Genomic DNA, 19468 nt, shown 5'->3' with positions numbered 1-19468 from the left:
AATTATTTATCTTTTGTTCCGAGTTGATAGGTGATGTTTAACATTACTCGCTTTTTTCCCCGACGGAAATGCTGTTTGCTCATTCTGATAAATTGGTTTTATTTTAATTTTCAGAAATGGAAATAAAATTATCCGATTGGTGATTGCGTTGCCAATGAAAGTTTATTGAATATCGCAAAATATAATCATGGTTTCATGGAACATAAACCTTTTTTTTCGGTTTTCATTTATTTCCAGATAGCGAGATAACGAAGCAATCGATTATAAATTGGAGATAAAAGTGATGGACTTTTCATTGCGCACAGTGTACTTAATTACCATTAATCAACACGACTAAATAAGGTAGGTAATCTGCTACATTCTAGAAGTGTTAATCCTATTTTATACCATAATTCACCAAATACCAGACGGTTCGTAAAGCCAGACATTTTTTTAAAAATAAATATTACTTTTACCATGCAACATAATCTATACGTGTGATGATTCTGAGCTGACTTTTGGTTTAGGGAAAACCCTGATATAACTTACAATATCCTTATTTTAGGAATGGGGACGAAATGTAGAGGCCGAAGATCGTTGTCTGAACATTTTGGAATTCATGGTGGCGACGTTCACTTTACGGAAATCCTCAAATATCTAACAACATGCATATTTCCTAAATATAAATGACATGTAGAAGCCGAAGATCGTTGTCTGACCATTTTGGAATCAAAGGTAGAAAATCCTTAAATACTTTACAATCAGTGCTGTTAATTTTCATATCATTAGATTGAAGATGAACCAATACAATCATTCAGTCAATTCTGTGAAAACGAATTCTCACATGACCATAATTTGAAGAGCCCCTTTCTCATTCGAAGCTCATCGTCACTGTCAATTGAGTCATTCATTATCATTTGATATACGACAGTGGAGTATGGAAGAAAAAAAGCAAAATGTTCCCGAACAGACAAGTCGACCCGATGTCGAATCAATGTAAGGTAAATTTAAGGTCGATGTCAACCCAATGTCATGTTGTTGTTAGGTGAATTTTGGGTTTATTTCGGGTCAATGTCGGGTCAACATCGGGTTGGGGTTTGGTAGAAGTCAGGTTGGTGTCGGGTTGGCTTAGCTTTTTTGCTGGAATGTCGACCAGAGCTCCGTTTATGTGTAAATTACACTCAATGGAATGATATCAAGCTTTTCTTAAATGAGAATGATCCATGCCTTCGTTAAATCACTAAGCAACTGATATCACTCATTCGAAGGAGGTCTCCTTTGATAGCAGATAGTTGCTTTTCTCATTTTCATCAAAAATGATCAATTGATTTTGAGAATTTCCAACACTGCTCTACATATCATCCTCATTTCGAAAATATGCATATTGTTAGGTATCTGAGGGTTTTCCGTGCATCGGAAGTCGCCATCTTGGCTTCCGAAATGGCCAGGTAACGATTTCTGCCCCTTAAATATCATTCTCAATACGAAAATACGCATATTGTAAGGTAGTTTAGAGTCTCCATCTTGCATTCCAAAATGGCCAAATGACGATTTCCGGTCTCTACAAATCATGCCCATTCCTAAAATATGCATATTGTAAGGTATTTTAGGGTTTTCAGTGGAACAGAAGACGCCATCTTAGATTAAAAAAATGGTCAGACAACGATTTTAGACCTCTAAATATCATAAACAATGCGAATTATAAGGTATTTGAAGGTTTTCCGTAAACTGGAAGTGGGCACTGCATGTCGTTTTCATACCGAAAATATGCATATTGTTAAGTATTCATGGGTTTTCCATAAACCGGAAGCCGCCATCTTGGATTCCAAAATAGTCAGACAACGATTTCCCACCTCTAAACCTCATCCCCATTCCGAATATATGCTTATTCTATGGTTTTTGACGGATTTTCGTAAACCGGAAGACTTCATCTTGGATTTGCCATACCGAAAATACGGTGATTGTAAGGTATTTGAGGGGTTTCTGGTCTAATACTTGATGGAGGAAGGGATACGTTGGACGCAAAAATTAACTTCGCTATCACGGACATTTTGTGAACCTTGGCTCTCTTCAGATATCGATCTTCCTTTTTATGATTTTAACATTATTCGACTGGATCGTGGGGATTCGCGTGGAGGCGGGATACTTTTGGGGATCAAAAAGTGTCATTCCTTCTGTAGAGTGAATCTTCCACAATTTCCAGGTATTGAAATTGTCGCATGTCAGGATATTATTAAAGGTAAGAGCCTTTGTATTGCTTCTGTTTATATTCCTCCTAATCGAAAACAACTTTCAGATATCTGTTCGGTAATTCCTGCTCCACGGTTGATTATGGGAGATTTGAATTCCTACGGTACAGGCTGGGGGAAGGAAGTAGATTAGACGTCACACTTTGCTCTAATCGTTGGATTGCACGTGGAATGTGATCCAAGATCCCGGTAGTGATCACTTGCCGATCAAAGTTTCAGTTGCCAGTGGGTTCGGAACCTGTTTCGGTCGAGTACGATCTTACCCGTAATATCGATTGAACAATGTTCAAGAATGTGATAGAAGATGCCCTAACGTCGGTAGAAGGGCTTCCACTGTTGAAGGAATATAACTTCCTCTCTAATTTGATCTTGGACAGCGCGCTTCTAATCTAATCTAATCTAATCTAATACAAACGCAGCCAGTACGAGAAAGCATTCTGGAAAATGATTAGGTTAGATGAGGTCTAATCATTTTTCTTGTCTAATTGATGTTTACAGCATATCTGGGATATGATATAAACATCAATACGACCAGGCCTACTGCGTTGTATTTGCCGCAAAGATGATTCTTGGAAATGAATGGGAACATTTATTGAATCTACAGGGGGAAAGGATGCGTGGACATACCGTACCAAACGCTCCGAGTTACTATGTGTAGATGTGTGTAATGCTTAAATATTTGTACAATATTGAAGAATCATAAAATAATGCAATGAAAGGATCTTATCGAATTTTCTCCTCTGTTGGTAATGATTCTTTTGCGCTTAAAAGTTTCTTTGGATGTATCTGCTCCTCCGATCGGGAGGTTGCAGAAAAATCCAAACAGCTGGTTTTGTTATAGGCCTTGCATGTCCAAAAGCCAGATTTTGAGCAATCTCGTGACAGGCGAGCTCTAGCGAATGATTAATCACCCCTCCAAAGAAATATGCCACCAAGGAAATCATCTTCCATGATTGGTCCTTCATTATGAACAACATCGCAAACTGCGTTAGCACCATGGCACCAGCCACAAACTTGAACCGCGGATCATAACCGAAAACTTTTTGATCTGCGGATACTTTTGCAGGATAATCTTCCTTCGACTGGTGTGCGGTTCCTCGCTGTAACACCACTCGAAATCCGTCCTGGACACGTGCTGGCCCATTGCGGTCACTTCTTTATTGCTTGGGAAATACTCCCAAAATGAAAAAAAAAATCCGAATTTCACAACACTGCTTCACGTAGAATAGTGAAGACGCTCAAAAGTAAAAGTACACCGCGCCGGCTGCAGTATCGATGATACCGACCTGGAATTATCCTTAGCTCGGCCATAAAAGTCTGCACTCGCGAACTTCTCTAGAAAAAACGGTTTGGGTTGCTTAAACTATCATTCTTTAGGGCCAAAGAGCGACCTCTAAATGTTAATGCTTATAAATTAGTAAAATTTCTGAAATAAATTTTGTGAAAATTGATCTTTAGAGTAATTTCCCTAATTACATTGGTTTTCAGAAAATTTTCTTTTAATAAAATCGGCGGAACATGAGAAAAATCGATGAAAATTTTACTGAGTCCAGTAAAATCCAGAGTGTTTTTTGTTTTTAATTCGAACAAGCCGGGGAAAATTTGAGTGCTTTGGGATGCTGCGGCGAAGGTGAATGGAGTCGCGTATAACTCCATTCTCTTGAAGGGACTGGACCTGCTCACGTCTCTTTCTTGCGGTTCAACAGTGTTTTCGCCAGCAGCAGATAGCAGTAACGGGTGATATCAGAGAAATGTTTCACCAGCTCCTGATTTGCTACGAAGATCTTCAAAGTCAACTTTTCCTGTGGTACGACAGTCCGTCTATGTCATCGACGTAGCGACGTTTGGGTCGACATGCTCACCGTGCTCTTCACAATACGTCAAGAATCTTAATGAAGAGGCATGGAGGTGCGAGCTCCCGGAAGCTGTAGATGCGATCGTACATAACCACTACGTGAACGATTATCTCGACAGCAGGGATTCTGTGGAGGAAGCGACGAGTATTGCGACAGCGGTAAAAGCCGAATTTGAAATCCGTTACTGGCCATATCCCAGACAGGGTTGTCCCAACAAAGTGCGAAAGCTTGAGAGCTGTAATGAGTCTTTTTGATCCTCTTGACTTAGTGGCCGCTTTCGTAGTACACGGAAAGTGTATCATCCAAGAAGGTCCAATGTGAGCTGGGATGAACAAATTCCGGAAGAGATCTTCAACCGATGACATCGCTGAGTGGAAGCACTGAAAGAGCCGGATCAAGTGACTATCCCTCCCTGCTATGTTTTCGTACGTTTGTCATTTCTCCTTTACCGGAGTGGACTATTGCGGAACTTTCTACATCCGTGTGTGCCAAACCGTGTGAGCCATCTATTTAGTGGTCGCAAGCAGTCTGTCAACTGACACCTGCAAAATGGCTGTGCGACGGTTCATCGCAAGAAGAGGTGCCCCGCAACAGATCTTCAGCGATCAAGGAACCAATTTTCATGGCGCAAGGAAGGAGTTGAAACAGAAGATTGCTGGTGGATTTTAAATCCACCAGCTGCCCCACACATTGGTGGCTCGTCGGAACCACTGGTCAAAATAGGCTTAGATACGCTCTCTACCAGCAGGACGAGAAGACCTTTGGAACTGTTCTGGTGGAGCTGGAAACCATCGTGATCTCTAAATCGCTAACGCATGTGCCTTTAGATTTGGAGGATGACGAAGCGCTCACACCCAATAAATTTTTGATTTTAACCTCCAGCGGTGTTGCGCAGCCAGCCAAGTCACCTGTTGATACTGGCGCTACGTTCAAAATAAACTGGGGACACGCGCAGAGTTTTCTATACCTCTTCTGAACCTGATAGCTTAGGGAATACCTCCCAACCGTCAGAACGCGCACCAAGTGGTTCGACGACTCTAAACCAATGGCAAAATGCGCATCGCTGACGTCCAAACCAGTAGCAGAGTGCTTCAGAGGTCAGTATCAAGTCAGGTTGTGCTTTAGGTTCAAAGCCCCGGTACAGCTGAAAGCAACTTCAAGCAATACGGGTGAATGTTTTTTTTTTCTTTGGTTTGTTTTCTGTCGATCTTGTTTTCCGTGCTGAGCACCAATGCTTCCGACGCCAGGGAGGCACCTCTCACACCTGGACCCTACCTATTGACCCATCAACTCATGAACCGGGGACCAACGGCTTTACTTCCCTTCCGAAGGAAGGCGTGATCAGAGATGAACATCCCTGCGGCGCCGACTGGGATTGAACTCAGGCCTGTTGGGATTGAACTCAGGCCTGCTGGGGTGAGAGGTAATCACGCTTACCACTACACCACCGGCGCCGCTTGCCGGTGAATGTTGGAGGCAGCCAGTTGCATACCGGTCTTGAAGCGAGCCAAATTTCAACATGACAGCTGACCGGGCTTAACGTTACGCTTGACAGGACAATTCACAACATGGATGACAGAACAGTTTAGGCATAACATTTGATAACGGCACAAAAGCATTTGTAAACAAACTTTCTATGGCCCTTTACACGCGAACCAAAGTACGCCAACGCAAACCAACAACATCATCGGAGTGAATAGGGCTTACTGTATGCAGAACGTTGGTGTAGTGTAAATATTTAATATCCACTTGTCGGTTCATTTGTTAGTGAAGAAATGTTTGAATTATTAGCAGCTTGGAAATTTTAAATTTCTATACAAAGCTTTTATTTGAAATATTAAACTGCCATTCGGGCCACCCGCATATAGAAAACACAAAAGTAGTCGTACGTCAGAACCAAAAACAAGAGAAAACGAAAACTCAGTTTCGTCGCAGACACAGGTACAGTCGGATTTCGCTTGTTGGGCTAACTTTAAGTGGGCTAAGTTTCAGTTGGGCTCCCAAGCCAAACGTCACTTCTAACAGTGCTGATTCCTTTTCGAAATTTCGACCGGCTTCATGCAAAAATCGGCAAACGAGTGGAGTAATGATGCAGATTATGTCAATGCGATACAACGAGTTGCTTCCTCTATGGTTGTCAACGATATGGCTGAATGAGGAGTGAAACTAATTTCTGACTTATCAAGAAATCCATCCGAGACCTAGTTCAACAGCAATATTTGCTTCTAGTGATAGAAGAGCATCGAAAAGAGTACCCTGAGAAATCGTAGAATATTTTAAAATGAAATATAATCATAACAATCCAATGACATTTGTGTGAATATATCTGACATTGTATATTGCACCAAAAGAGTAGAAAAGGGAATGGGGGTACTCGCTTTACAACGGCTCTTATGAGATTAAGCAAATGTTTTTGAATAACCGACCAACTCATGAGATGAGAAACTTCGAAGTTATTTTAGTCTTTATCTTTACTTTCATTGATATAAGTGAGCGCCGGACAGGATACGGTAAGCCCCCATATCTAACCACGCCTATTAAATGGAGCACATGTTTTTGAATAAATCTGAACATACCAACTTGACAAGATTGACACTGCAATTATTGCAGTTTGAAGCCTTACCTCCATTTATATGAGTGAGGGGGCGGAGGTATAGTTAGCCCCCTCCCTCTCCACTTCATCCTTTAATATGCCTATGAAAATGAAAAATTGTTTTTGAATAATTCATCTGAACATACCAAATCGATAAGATAAGAAACTCCGAATTTATTTCAGTTTGAAACTTTACTTCTACCCCCGATCCCCCCTCCAACTACGCATATGAGATAGAAGTATTGTTTTTGAATATTTCATCTAAACATACCAAAACGATAAAATAATTAACTTCGAATTTAGAGTCTGACTTTCATTGGTACACCGGCAGTGTTGGCATAAATAGGGATTTTTGGCATTTAATTCGAAACATTGATCTTTGAACAGCTATAACTTTTATTAGGGGCATTCTAGTGCAAAACATTTTTAAGCAAAGTTGTTAGAAACTTTCTGGACTATACTTTAACGTACTTAGATGCGTGGTTCCTAGTAATAAAGGTACAAAAAAGTAGGTTTTCCCATACTAATTTCCATACAAATTTCAAATGCAATGCGGAAAGCCGGGCTACAACCAATCGTCACCAAATTTTGCACAGTTGTTTGGGACCCCAAGTGGAACCAAAAAAACATTTTTCTGAAAAAAATGATCATGATGACCCATCCTACTGGTTAAATTTGTAAAAAAATAATTTAATTTTTAATTTTTAATTTAATTCTAATTAAAACATACAGCTAAAAGCATTCTCACACAAAACTTGAGTTTCCTTACGGAAGATCCGAAAATTTACTGAGGTTCACTTTGCCGTCAGCAACAACCACCGTATAGTTCTTCTGAAGACATTTGAACCTATCGAATATAGAAGTAGATACAACATTGATTTGTTTGAGTGATTTTGATTTTTTTTTTAAATATTGTTAAAATTTTCCTGAATGTATTAGCCTTGTTGCAAATTCATTTCAGTTTCATGTGAAACAAAACATCCTTTGCAAATATAGATAGCACTGGTGCAATCAGGTGGTTAACCACGATAACCTGTATCTGAATGTGGCTAAAATCCCATATGCATTGATGATGATTTGGAATAGGATATCATTTCGCACATGAGCAGTTTCAACAAAGCAGAGTGGAACCTAGACCCCCCTTCCCCCTACGCTCTTCACAATCAAGAACCACATTTATTGCCGGATTGTTTCCAGCTGCAAACCAACAACAGCGACACACTAAATGAACGTTGGTATTGGTTATGGTTTTTCCAATGATAAGTTTTTTTTTCAACTGACCGGCATCCTAGAACATGCGCTTCCTTTCTTTAGGAAGTGAAAAAAAACGTGAGCTCTAGCCCATACCTAGCAGGAAGTACGGTTCCATTGCTGCGGAAAAACAAAGAACCCGTCGAGAGGCGAGGGAGTTCACGCGTGTGAATGACACTGCCATCGTTGTTGTCGTCGTCGTCGGTCGCCTCCTGGAGAGAGTTTCCTTTTCGTCGCACCCAGCAGCCAAAAGGACGCTTTGTTGTCGTCGTCCTCAGATGGTTGGATGGTTTCGTCTGGATTTCTTCCTCTTTGCGCTAGACTTGCACTTCCGGTGCAAAGCTTTGTGTGCCTTTTTACTTATTTCGATTCGAGCTTTCTCTGTGTTGGTGATGGTGGCGAGTTTCACTACTCCAAGGGGTTCTAAGATGTTGAAAGAAAGCGATTCGGAGCATTAAAGAATATCACAATTTTTTTTTTAATTTGATGTTCGATACCAGGCGCATGATGGGATTTTGTTCATTGTTTTTAAAACGCAAACCTAATAATATATGCTTATTTAAATTGGTAAATCTTATGATCAAAAAATTTTTTTTTTCATGAATTATCCATTAATACTCATGAAACATATAATTTTTGTATTATTTCTACAACTTTATTTAAATACAAAGTATGTTAGCAGTGCAAACAAAATCAGAATGGACTAAAAAATTGCCAGTGCTCGATTAAACATTTCAAATTATTTGCAATTTACAGCGATGACAGATTTTTTTGTTAAATGATACGACATACATAGATAAATTAAATATTTTCTAAAAAAAGTTCAACAAAACTGCCAATTTATTAAAAAATAATAATTTATTTTAGCTGTGGAAAATACTGGAACATCTGTCAGAGATGAATAATTTTTGGAAAAGATTGAAAAAATATGAGATACTTAAATGTCTCTCAAAATAGTTTTTCTCTAAAAGTTCATCCCAGACAGACAATACTATTTTTGCTTACTACCTCTTCGTTTTGGAGTGTTCACTCGGCTGTCGACCGAGGCAGACCAGTCTCAATGTGTGTCACGCGATCGTCTGTTTACTCGGCAGCAACTATTGTGTGGTCCTCCTCATTCTTCTTCAGCAGCAGTTCTTTCGGTCGATACGACGTCGACTTTTTTTTTTTTTTCTTTGGTTTGTTTTTTCCGTCGATATTGTTTTCCGTGCTGAGCACCAATGCTACCGACGTGCCAGGAAGGCAGCTCCCACACCTGGACCCTACCTATTGACCCATCAACTCATGAACCGGGGACCAACGGCTTTACTTCCCATCCGAAGGAAGGCGTGATCAGAGATGTTATGCCTCAGAACATCCCGGCGGTGCCGACTGGGATTGAACCCAGGCCTGCTGGGGTGAGAGGTAATCACGCTAACCACTACACCACCGGCGCCGTTACGACGTCGACTTTGTAAAGCAACCGTTTCGCAATGAGTGTGTGAGTGCTGACCACGTTTTGCCTCCATTGCTGCAATGGAAGTGCTCTGCACCCCGTTGGCAAATCTGTCATACAATGAAACCACTGGAAGCTGCTCCCGTTCTGGTGGTGGAGGCATATTGGATAGCGGAAGATAAAATGTTTATTGTGTTGTACCTTTTGACTATAGTTTTAAGATGTATTATATAGTGAACAAGAATCATCGGCTCTGTAAAGTTAATTTGGTTGAGCCTTAATAAATAAATTAATAAAAAAAACCCTTCGTCTGGGCAGAAAAAAAAAACTTACGTTGTATGTACCTAGTTGTCAATTTTACACCTAATTTAAATTGTCATATCTCAGCAAAGATTCAAAGGATTTTTGAAAATTAAAATTAAAATTTAAAAAAATTCAATGGAATGTCTGTTTAAATTATCAAAATTTATTTTAGAAGACGGTCCCATAGGAAGGGGTCATTGTAAAAATATACCCATGGTGTGGCATATTTTGATGATAGAGATGATTACATGACGAGATCCCAACCAAATAGGATGTTGCTTCCTTCTGATAAGATATCCAAGAATGCAAGGTCTTTAAAGCTATGGATAGTGTATGACAGAATTGACTCACTAGATGACGCTAAAACGAAAATAATCAATCCTATAAACACATTATATAACGTTATCTACATCTCCTGCTCATATGGATGGTTCTCGTCTTCAGCAAAGTTGTTCGGATGGACAAGACTTTTCCTAAAGTAAATGGTTTAGTTCAGAATTAACTCACCAGGCTGCACTAGTGGCATATTCATTTTTCATTGTTTGCCAATACTTAACATATGGACTAAATAGACAATTTCAGTCTCCGGTAAAGTTGTTGAAATGGATAAGACATATCCTAAGGTAGCGCTAGTGTGATTTTCACTTTGAATTGATAGTGTGGCAAGTGTGTGGCATTCATTATGAATTGTTATGCTAACTTAACATATGGACTAGATAGACAGTGGTGCTCATCTTACGGCCCACGAGCTACTTGCGGCCCGCCAAGTGAGTTTGTTCGGCCCACGGGATGCTTTCAATCTGTCGATGTATGCCCGCCAACTGATTAAACTCTTCAGGGATGGTTCATGTGTTTTGTGATTTCATAATAGTCGATACTCTTTATAAATTTTTAATCATTTCAATCGACTTCGTTTCACAAGTTTGCTTGGAATGTTTCCAGAATTACTTTGACATTCTCCTTGGAATCTTCCTCATTACTCGCAAGATACTATCCTCCGAATTGGAATCGGCCTTAAAATTCCATTGAAAATATTATCAGACTGAGATTCCCTTGAAATATTCATCAGATCTTCACATTGTTCATATTGTTCACATTCAGAATTATTTTCAGAATCCCCTCAATTTATTCATAATATGGTATTAAAATATCCTAAAATTCCATTATAAATATTGATTAGTTCATTTGAATTCTTCTTAAACTACCATGACCAGTGCTGATAAAAATCATTCATTCTACACTCAAAAAAGCTGAAAATGAAGGAAACCTTGAAAGATAAACCAGCTACATGCATGAATTTGAATTTTGACATGATAAAATGCTCTTAATCAAGGGAACCGCTGAGTAATTTCAACAGCTGGAAGACCCAGGTCATAATTTTTCCACACTCAAAATCTCCCAGACTTGTTCCGTCTGAGAATAACAAAATCTGCCTAAACGGCACAGTGGTGAAGTGGTCCAAAGAGGTAGTCTACCTCGAACTAACACTCGACAGTAAACTGATTTTCAGGGAGCATGTTGACAAACCAAAAACAAAATGCAACATCTTGATAAGGTCGTTGTACCCGCTAATCAATAGGAGATCCACCCTATCCCTGAAAAACAAGCTTGCTCCCGTCATAGAGTACGGGTTGCCAATCTGGAAGAGTTGCGCACATTCTCATCACCTCAAACTACAAAGGATCCAGAACAAGATCCTGAGGATGATCCTCAATAGTCCACCGCGTACCAGAAATTCTGAGGTCCACCGCCTGGCTGGTCTTCAGACCTTGGCGTTACGGAGAACTGCTAACATCAAAAGGTTCAGAAATTGCTGCATGCGATCCGATCCACAGATCATTAGGGATCTGACACGTTAGGTTAGGTAGAATATCAAATTTTCCAATTAAAATCAACAAATATGCTTTCCTTAAAAGCAAAATGTATACCATTACAATGTAAAACTAAAATCAAACAGCAACTAGTTACAGACATAATCACTAAAGATGAAGAGCTTTCGGGCTTAATCAATTAAATTGTACAATACAGATCGGACTCCATTATCCGGAGACTCGATCATCCGGGGTCCAATTGTCTGGAATTTTAGACTCGATTATCCGGAGTATTTTTTTTTTTTTTTAGTTTTTATGCAGACATTTGAAATAATTGAGTATTATAATATAGGGGAAATGGCTCTAATGTTGGCCTATGGATCTAAGATTGCGCCCATCGTTAAAAATCTGCTATTTATCAATTTTATCTAGATGAACGCGTCATTGCACACTGGGCCAGAAATACAATCTAGCGGAGCAAGATTAATAACTCCGAAACTAAGCATTTCCGCGACTTGGTATCTTCGGTAGAGTTTCTTATCATATTAAGGACCATCTATTGACATAAACAAATAGTTCAAAACTCTTCCGCAAAGATGATACCACAATCTAACTTCTTTCTCTGACGTTTTGGAGACTGGGATGTCTTGGGCAAAGTTGTTTGCCTTGACAAAATAAACAACTCTTTTGAAGACGTAACATTTCCACAGCCTACTTAAGAAGACCTAAGACCTAAGACCTTGCCTGAGTCGTCAAGTCTTCTAAACGCCATTTCAATGCATTAAACAAAGTTATTGAAATAATACATGCTCCACTAAAATGATGAAATCTCAAAAACACCAAAATGTACCTCTCTCAAATTTTGATATTTTGTTTATCGAGTATTGCTTAATTTTTGCTGAAAATGTCAGGTTGTGATTTTTTGCGCTTTGGGGGATATTAAAGTTCCAAAATTGTTGTTTTTTCCGGTTTTTCAACAATTTCTTTAAAATTTGAAGTTTAAACCAGTATGTTTCTTCACAAAAGTTATTTACTTCATGCATTTGCATAAGAGAAAAATATAACATTATATGGTTGTCAGCAAAAAAAAAACCGAAACAGAAAGAAAAAAAAAAAACATATTTTCGACATTTTTTTCTTTAACTCCATATAATTCGGAACCAGTAGGCTGTGGAAACTTTACGTTTTTAAAAGAGTTGTTTATTTTGTCAAGGCAAATAACTTTGCCCAAGACATCAAGTCTCCAAAACGTCAGAGAAAGAAGTTAGATTGTGGCGCCATCTTTGCGGAAGAGTTTTGAACTGTTTGTTTATGTCAATAGATGGTCCTTATTATGATGAGAAACTTTACCCAAGACACCCATTCGCGGAATTATTAATTTTGCTCCGCTAGATTGCATATCTGGCCCAGTTTGCATTGGGACGATACTAATGGATATTTTGGTCACTATTGAAAATTTAGTGGATTGCTGAATGTATGCATGGGCCCAAATTAGGGGCATTTAGCATAGTAGATGTAGCTAAGAGGAGGGGCAGATTTGATTTTTTTTTTTTTGTGATTCGATTATCCGGAGGATTTGATTATCCGGAGTGAAAAAAAAATCGATACTCCCGATAATCGAGTCCGACCTGTAATTGTAAACCATAAGACAGTAAGTTAAAAAATAAAAATTTAAGTAGTAGTTGCAACCGCTGAATTTCGAAGTCAACAATTGTTTTTGTTCATTTAAAGATGCGTATTCATTATCACCTGTTCTGTTGTCATATCAATATTCATAATCATCTTGGTGTGGATGATTTTGAGAATCAAATGCTAAATGATTATTTTCGTTTTACACAAATTTGTGTAATGTTTCTTTTTTTCACTCAGATCGATGGAAGATTATTGATTTTTGCAGAATTGATGATAATTTCGAGGTCTTACTATTCAAAATAATCATTTATGGAAAAATGAATATTTTTTTTTGCATTTGAGGATTGTTTCCAATTTTTATAATTTTGGGTTGGAAACTCAAGCGTTGATGAATATCAACAAACGCGTATTCGTCGATGCATAATGAACTCATTTGTTCATTTCACTCTTACGTTGACAGCAAAGATTTTCTAAACAATCTCAATTCATCTACACTGGGTAGAAGCGTTTGTCAGTGCGTGTGAGGGTAAATGAGAAAAACAGACACTATAGCATGACACTATCCTCATGTAAAGAAAATTAATTTCGGATCCGTGATGCTACTGTGAATGAGCCTTAACAAATAAATAAACATAACAAAACCTATTATCAGATGTTGTGAGTTTGAACTTCTATGGAATGTAACTTAAAGCTTCTGCTAAACAAGCTCTCTTTGACGCTGTTAAACATATTTAATACTTCTATATATTTCTTTGGAATCGAATTAACTTCAGTTAAAAATTTCTTTCGAATTTAAATCACAATTTTCTTGACAATTATGTAAGAGTTCCTTAGAAGTTGCATTGGAACTCTTTTCAGAATTCGCTTGGAGTTGTTGAATTTTTATATATATTACGGAATTATTCTCTGTATTCTCTTTGAGTTCTTCTCAGAGTTTATTTGAAAAATTTACAGGACATTTGCTCACGATTCCAACGGAAATTTTCTTAAAAAGCACTATGCAATTTTACTTCAATTATTAAAGAAAATACCAAAAGCTTTCCTCAGAAAGCCTTTGATTTTTTTTTCAAAATTAATTTCTTGTCTCCTCGGAATTTCTTAACCTTCCAGCAGTCGCGCTAGTGCACTGAGTGCACGGACAAAAATATACATCATTTTTTCAACATTTTCATTGGACATTTTTAAAACTGTGACTTGAAAGAGGATGAGTTGTTTTTGAGACACCATTAAAACCCGGATCAACTGAATTGAAATTGTTTCTTGCATTCGCATGCAAAAGTGTTTCTCATTTTCCGATGTTTTGACGCAACTGCTGTTTGGTTAAGAATACTTTCCAGAACTCCCTAGGATTTCATTTTGGAACATCCCTTAAATTATGCCTATTTAAATTGAGATTTCATTTTCTTTTTTTCTGTAAATTCATCCAAGTTCACGACAGATCCTAAGGTTTTTTTTTTCAAGCTCAAGGTTTATAATAAAATGTCTTGCTACAATCTATCAATTTCCAAAATTCAATCTTTTTACCCATGGCGTTGAGCATAAAAACCTTAAGTCTTAAGTCTTAAAAAGTCTTAATGAGACTTGGGAAATCTTTCAAGATCTTGAACTTCAAAATATAAACTTAATTGTAGAACTCATAAAATCCCCAAGGTACAGACAAAGGGTTAAAAAATCGGAATACATAGGTATAAGATCTCAAAAATCAGTATTCTGAGTAAACTTACCTGTACATCGGTATCAATTTCAGAAATCGGTATATCTGGCAACGCTGTACTCCATACATTCCCTCAAAATTCGTTGGGTCAAAAATAACTACCTGGATAAAAAATAATCATAAAATTACAACAAATTATCAATAAAATACAATAGATTCTATTGTTCACAGTTCACCCTATTTTTATTGTATTGTATTTGTCAAATTATAAATTAGTCAACGCAATAGGTTTACAGTAAAGTATATGTTATCAAGATATTGAACAATAAAAAACAAAACAAAAATGTAATTAGATCAGATTTGTTCGAGATAAAATAGATGTTTTTTATGGTTACGGTAACTAACAACCTAACTTTTCTATAGTAAAACTCTAGTTTACTTTTGTACATAACAATATGTTCTATTGTATATTTATTGTTTTTGGCTATAAGATGTGTGGTAGCTACAATTAATGTTATTGTATTGTAACAATAGGTTCACATGTTTTTGTATGATAATTTTTTTTTCGGATGTCCTTGCGTACAGATTTCCCAGATAGCAAATAGTTCCACGTAGGTACACACAAACAAATTTCAATCTGGTACCAAAAAGGCAATCGATGTGCTGTATAGCACATTTACAGACCCCCAGGCTCCATTGTCTCCATTGGGGAGGAAATCAAGTCATGGTACACTACTTTTTAGCGTCCTTGCTCTGTAAAATTGCAACGACGGTGCATTTTTATGGCGCTAGTTCGACACTGTACCTTGTCCACGGAAAATGCAAACGCCATCCATCCAACGTAGTATGTATGTATGCCACCCAACACACCACCAACACTTTTACAACCGGCGTGGTCGTTGGCATCGTCTCGTCTCGTCTCGTCTCGTAGGGGATAACAGTCCATAATGCACGCCTGAGATAAAATGGCCTCACGTGGTTTTTCTTTGCTTTCCCATTGTAATGGTGGTGAAAGAGTGGGAAGGTATGAAAAAACCACGCCAAAACCATTTTACCCCAGGGGTGCGTTTTGGATTGTTCTACCTTACCTATACATTCCCAACTAACGGTATGCCTCCTGCACCGACCGATCTGCAGGATAATGCCCAACAGCCAATGCAAAAGTGTAGAACGAACGGACGGATGGACGGAAAATGTGCACACCATCAAGAACTTTTGCCACACCAGCTGAAGAAAGTGTATGCACGGGGAATGTGTACAATCCACCACAGACTCAAGGAAACTGTTTCCATTCCTTTGTTGCTGTTTTTGTTATTGTCCTGTACGCCTTGCAGGGAGCTCGACTCGAATGGGGAGCCATACAGTAAGGGATTCGGAATTATCCTTCGAACGAGTTCCCAACTGACTGGTTGGCGGCGGGTCGCTATCGTGAGACGTGCGTGTGTTTTGACTGATCCAATCCTCGAAACTATCTCTCTACTCGATAATGAGCCATTACCGAAACGGTCCTGTGGCTACGTATCCGTGGTTCCGGTGCGGTCAACAGCAACGAAGCAATAGATTGCATCAGTTGAACAATTTTATCAGTGATGTTGTGTTCAGTGAATTGAGTCGTGCTCGCTGCCAGCTGCAGCACCAACAACAACAACAACCGGTGACAGTGGTTGCACCGCATTTGACCCAGCACGAAATGAGCTGGAACGGTTCCGCCATGCGCCTACCGGGTAGGCAACAGGAAGAACAACAATTCTTACTCAGTAACTTGCAGGCGCAACTGGCCTACGAGTACTACCACCAGCTGGAGTCCATGCAGCCGAGAAAGCCCACTGCTGGGGACTACTGTAATCGTACGCAACAAGGACGAAAACAGCAACAACAGTGGAACGAACGCCGCTTAGGCGATTTGTTGACACCGTTTTTATTTGTTTACGTGCCACTGTTGAACAACGTGGTTCTCCCGTCTCAGCCACTGCCACTGGCATCAGCAACAGCATCGCGTCATCAACCGCACCAGCAACGAGCTGCCAACATCATGTTTCCGACCAGGTTAGCACATTTGTTCAGGTTTTTGCAAGTTGATACTTTTTCACGCCGGTCGTTAGACACCCACAATGCAAAATGGGCTAGCCGGAGCAACCGCAATCGGAAAATATTTTCCATATATTTCAAACGACATTCGATCGCGTGTCGGTTTTCGCATTTGCGGTTGACCAACCTGAACAGGGCGATATTGTTGCCGATGACAATGGAAAAGTAATGGAATCGGGTACGGATGCGCACCCGTTGCTTGCTAAGCATTTCCAGGCCAAACAGCAGAACACAAATAATTTCAGACTCAAACATCTCCAATTTGTATGAAACTATGCATAATTCCGGAGTGATTTGAGATTTGGGCGTAATTGAATTTGTGTGAATTTCACATAACTTTCATGTGATTCCATAATTTTAAATTGCACCACTAAATCACATGAACATTATGTGTCAAATGAAATCTTAATGATTACTCACATAGAATTTCTGATGTTATGTGGTATTCAGATAAAAATATTCTTTTTGTTTTTGGAAAAATATTATGTGCTTTCCTAATAGAAACACAGTGAACACTTTATTTCAGTGTAGACCTGCCGAATATGGATGGCTTTTGTGACACGGCTGACGAAATTTGCCACATAACTACACTCATAAAATAAATCACGTAACCAGTGGAAAATATCCATGTGAATTTCACATAACTTTCATGTGATCCTGTAATTGGAAATTGCACCACTAAATCACATGAACGTTATGTGTCCAATGAAATCTATATGATTTCTCATATAGAATTTCTAATGCTATGTGATATTCAGGTAAAAATCATTGTTTTTGTTTTTGGAAAAATACTATGTGCGTTCCTAATAGAAACTAAGTGAAAACTTTTTTCAGTGTAGCATCCAGTTGGAAAGTCTTTGCGAAGTTTCCGAAACTGTATCGATCTGTACAGATCAAAACTGCACGGTGGTCCAAAACGGAAAATTAGCAGGAAAAGTATTGAGCAAATCCACACCAAAAAAGTACATTTTTATGATGTTTATACTATGATTATTTGAAAGCTTATCAAAAATTTTAACCATTCTGATATTGGCCATAATGGATTCTTTAAAATTGAGCAAAATCGTAGAAAAACAGAAAACAGTTAAACCTTTTTGAGACAAAAGTTATTATACGTCGTTTGGCGGCCCCCTAATGTTACTTAAGTCAAAGTGTATTTACCAGGATATTCGGGAGAATTACCATTCACGTATCCTTACGTGCAGCTCATTCATCATTTTAGGATAACCGAAATCATTTTAGCAACAAACAGTTCAATTTATTCACTTTAATAATGAGAAAGCGAAACGACGAACGTACACTTTTCACGGGATTCTCTGCGCTGTTACTGCAGTTACTGTTACTACAGCTTCCGGGAACTCACACCTCCATTCTTCTGCATTCAGATTCTTGACGTATTGGGAAGAGCACGGTGAGCATGTCGACCCAAACGTCGCTACATCCATGACATAGACGTGGATTTCGCCAGACGGACTGTCGTACCACAGGAAAAGCTGACTTTGACGATCTTCGGAGCGAATCAGGAGCTGGTGAAACATTTCTCTGATATCACCCGTTACTGCTATCTGCCGTTGACGAAAACGCTGTAGAACCGCAGGAAGAGACGCGAGCAGGGCCGGTCCCTTCAGAAGCATAGAGTTATACGAGACTCCATCCACCTTCGCCGCAGCATCCCAAACCACTCGAATTTTTCCCGGCTTGTTTGGATTAATAACCACTCCGAGGGGAAGATACCAAGATCTTCAAGGGTCAAATTTGGCCAACTCTTCCGCCGATGCTCGATGAGCGTATCCTTTGAACTCGTAAGAAGCAATCTGCTGCCTGACGTTTTCGTAGAGTTCAGGTGTTTTCTCTAGTCTTCGCACTAGGCACTTAAGACGCCGCTCTGCCATCGGTCTACTGTTCGGAAATTCGATATAATCATAGCGCCACAGCAAGCCCGTCTCAAACCTTCCGGAAGCTGTGCGAACCGTGGTCCGTTGCATGATCTTCCGTGCCCGCCGGACATCTTCTGCTTCTACCGCTGGCGCAGCCACTACACCAGTGTTTTCGATCGAGAAAAACTCCTTGACAACGTCGTGTAGTTCCCGATCATTGGAACCAGAACAGATGTGCAGAAGACGGTGTTCAAATGGTTCGTTCAGGCCTTCCACCGTTCCGTATACTGTCCTACCAAGTTTAGTTTTCGTTGCGACTGGTTCAGAAGGTCTACCTGCTGGTTTGTTCAACGTTACTAGTAGCTCCGTGTTCTCCAAACCAATTAGGATGCGAGGGGTGGTTCCGTTATAACTTTTCACCGGAAGACCCCGAAGGTAAGAAAACTGTTGAACCAGTTGATTGAATTGCAAAGACTGCGGAGGAAGATCCAAACGATCAACCGTACGTACGCACTCGAGAGTATGACGCTTGCTACTATCCGTCCCAGATATGCCGAGTTGGATGACCCTTGACTCCGACTCCATTCTCGTTACGTTTCCTGTCCATTGTAGACAAAGTGGCTCCAGTTCCCCTTGCATACCGAGCTGGTCCGCAACTTCCTTCTCTACCAAAGTGAGCGACGACCCGTCATCTAGAAAGGCTAATACTTCGACTGATGAATCCTTGCTTAGCTTAGCTT

The 19468-nt window shown here is 39.4% G+C and overlaps 1 protein-coding gene across 1 annotated transcript in view; it reads left to right on the top strand.

Moving 5' to 3' along the window:
• The first annotated feature begins 237 nt into the window (after window positions 1-237).
• The window catches only part of LOC135706563 (protein gustavus-like), a 417123-nt gene continuing 397892 nt past the window's right edge, over window positions 238-19468 (top strand). The window contains exon 1 of the mRNA XM_065228216.1: window positions 238-342. The gene's annotated coding sequence lies outside the window, so the exon portion shown is untranslated. The remainder of the gene's footprint in view (window positions 343-19468) is intronic.

Source organism: Ochlerotatus camptorhynchus, unplaced genomic scaffold (genome assembly GCF_037179485.1).
Source record: "Ochlerotatus camptorhynchus isolate MF236.1 unplaced genomic scaffold, CSIRO-AGI_Acam_v1.1 ptg000284l, whole genome shotgun sequence".
Classification (NCBI taxonomy): domain Eukaryota; kingdom Metazoa; phylum Arthropoda; class Insecta; order Diptera; family Culicidae; genus Ochlerotatus; species Ochlerotatus camptorhynchus.
The sequence above is the reverse complement of the archived record's forward strand: the minus strand, read 5'-3'. Positions and strand labels throughout refer to the sequence as shown.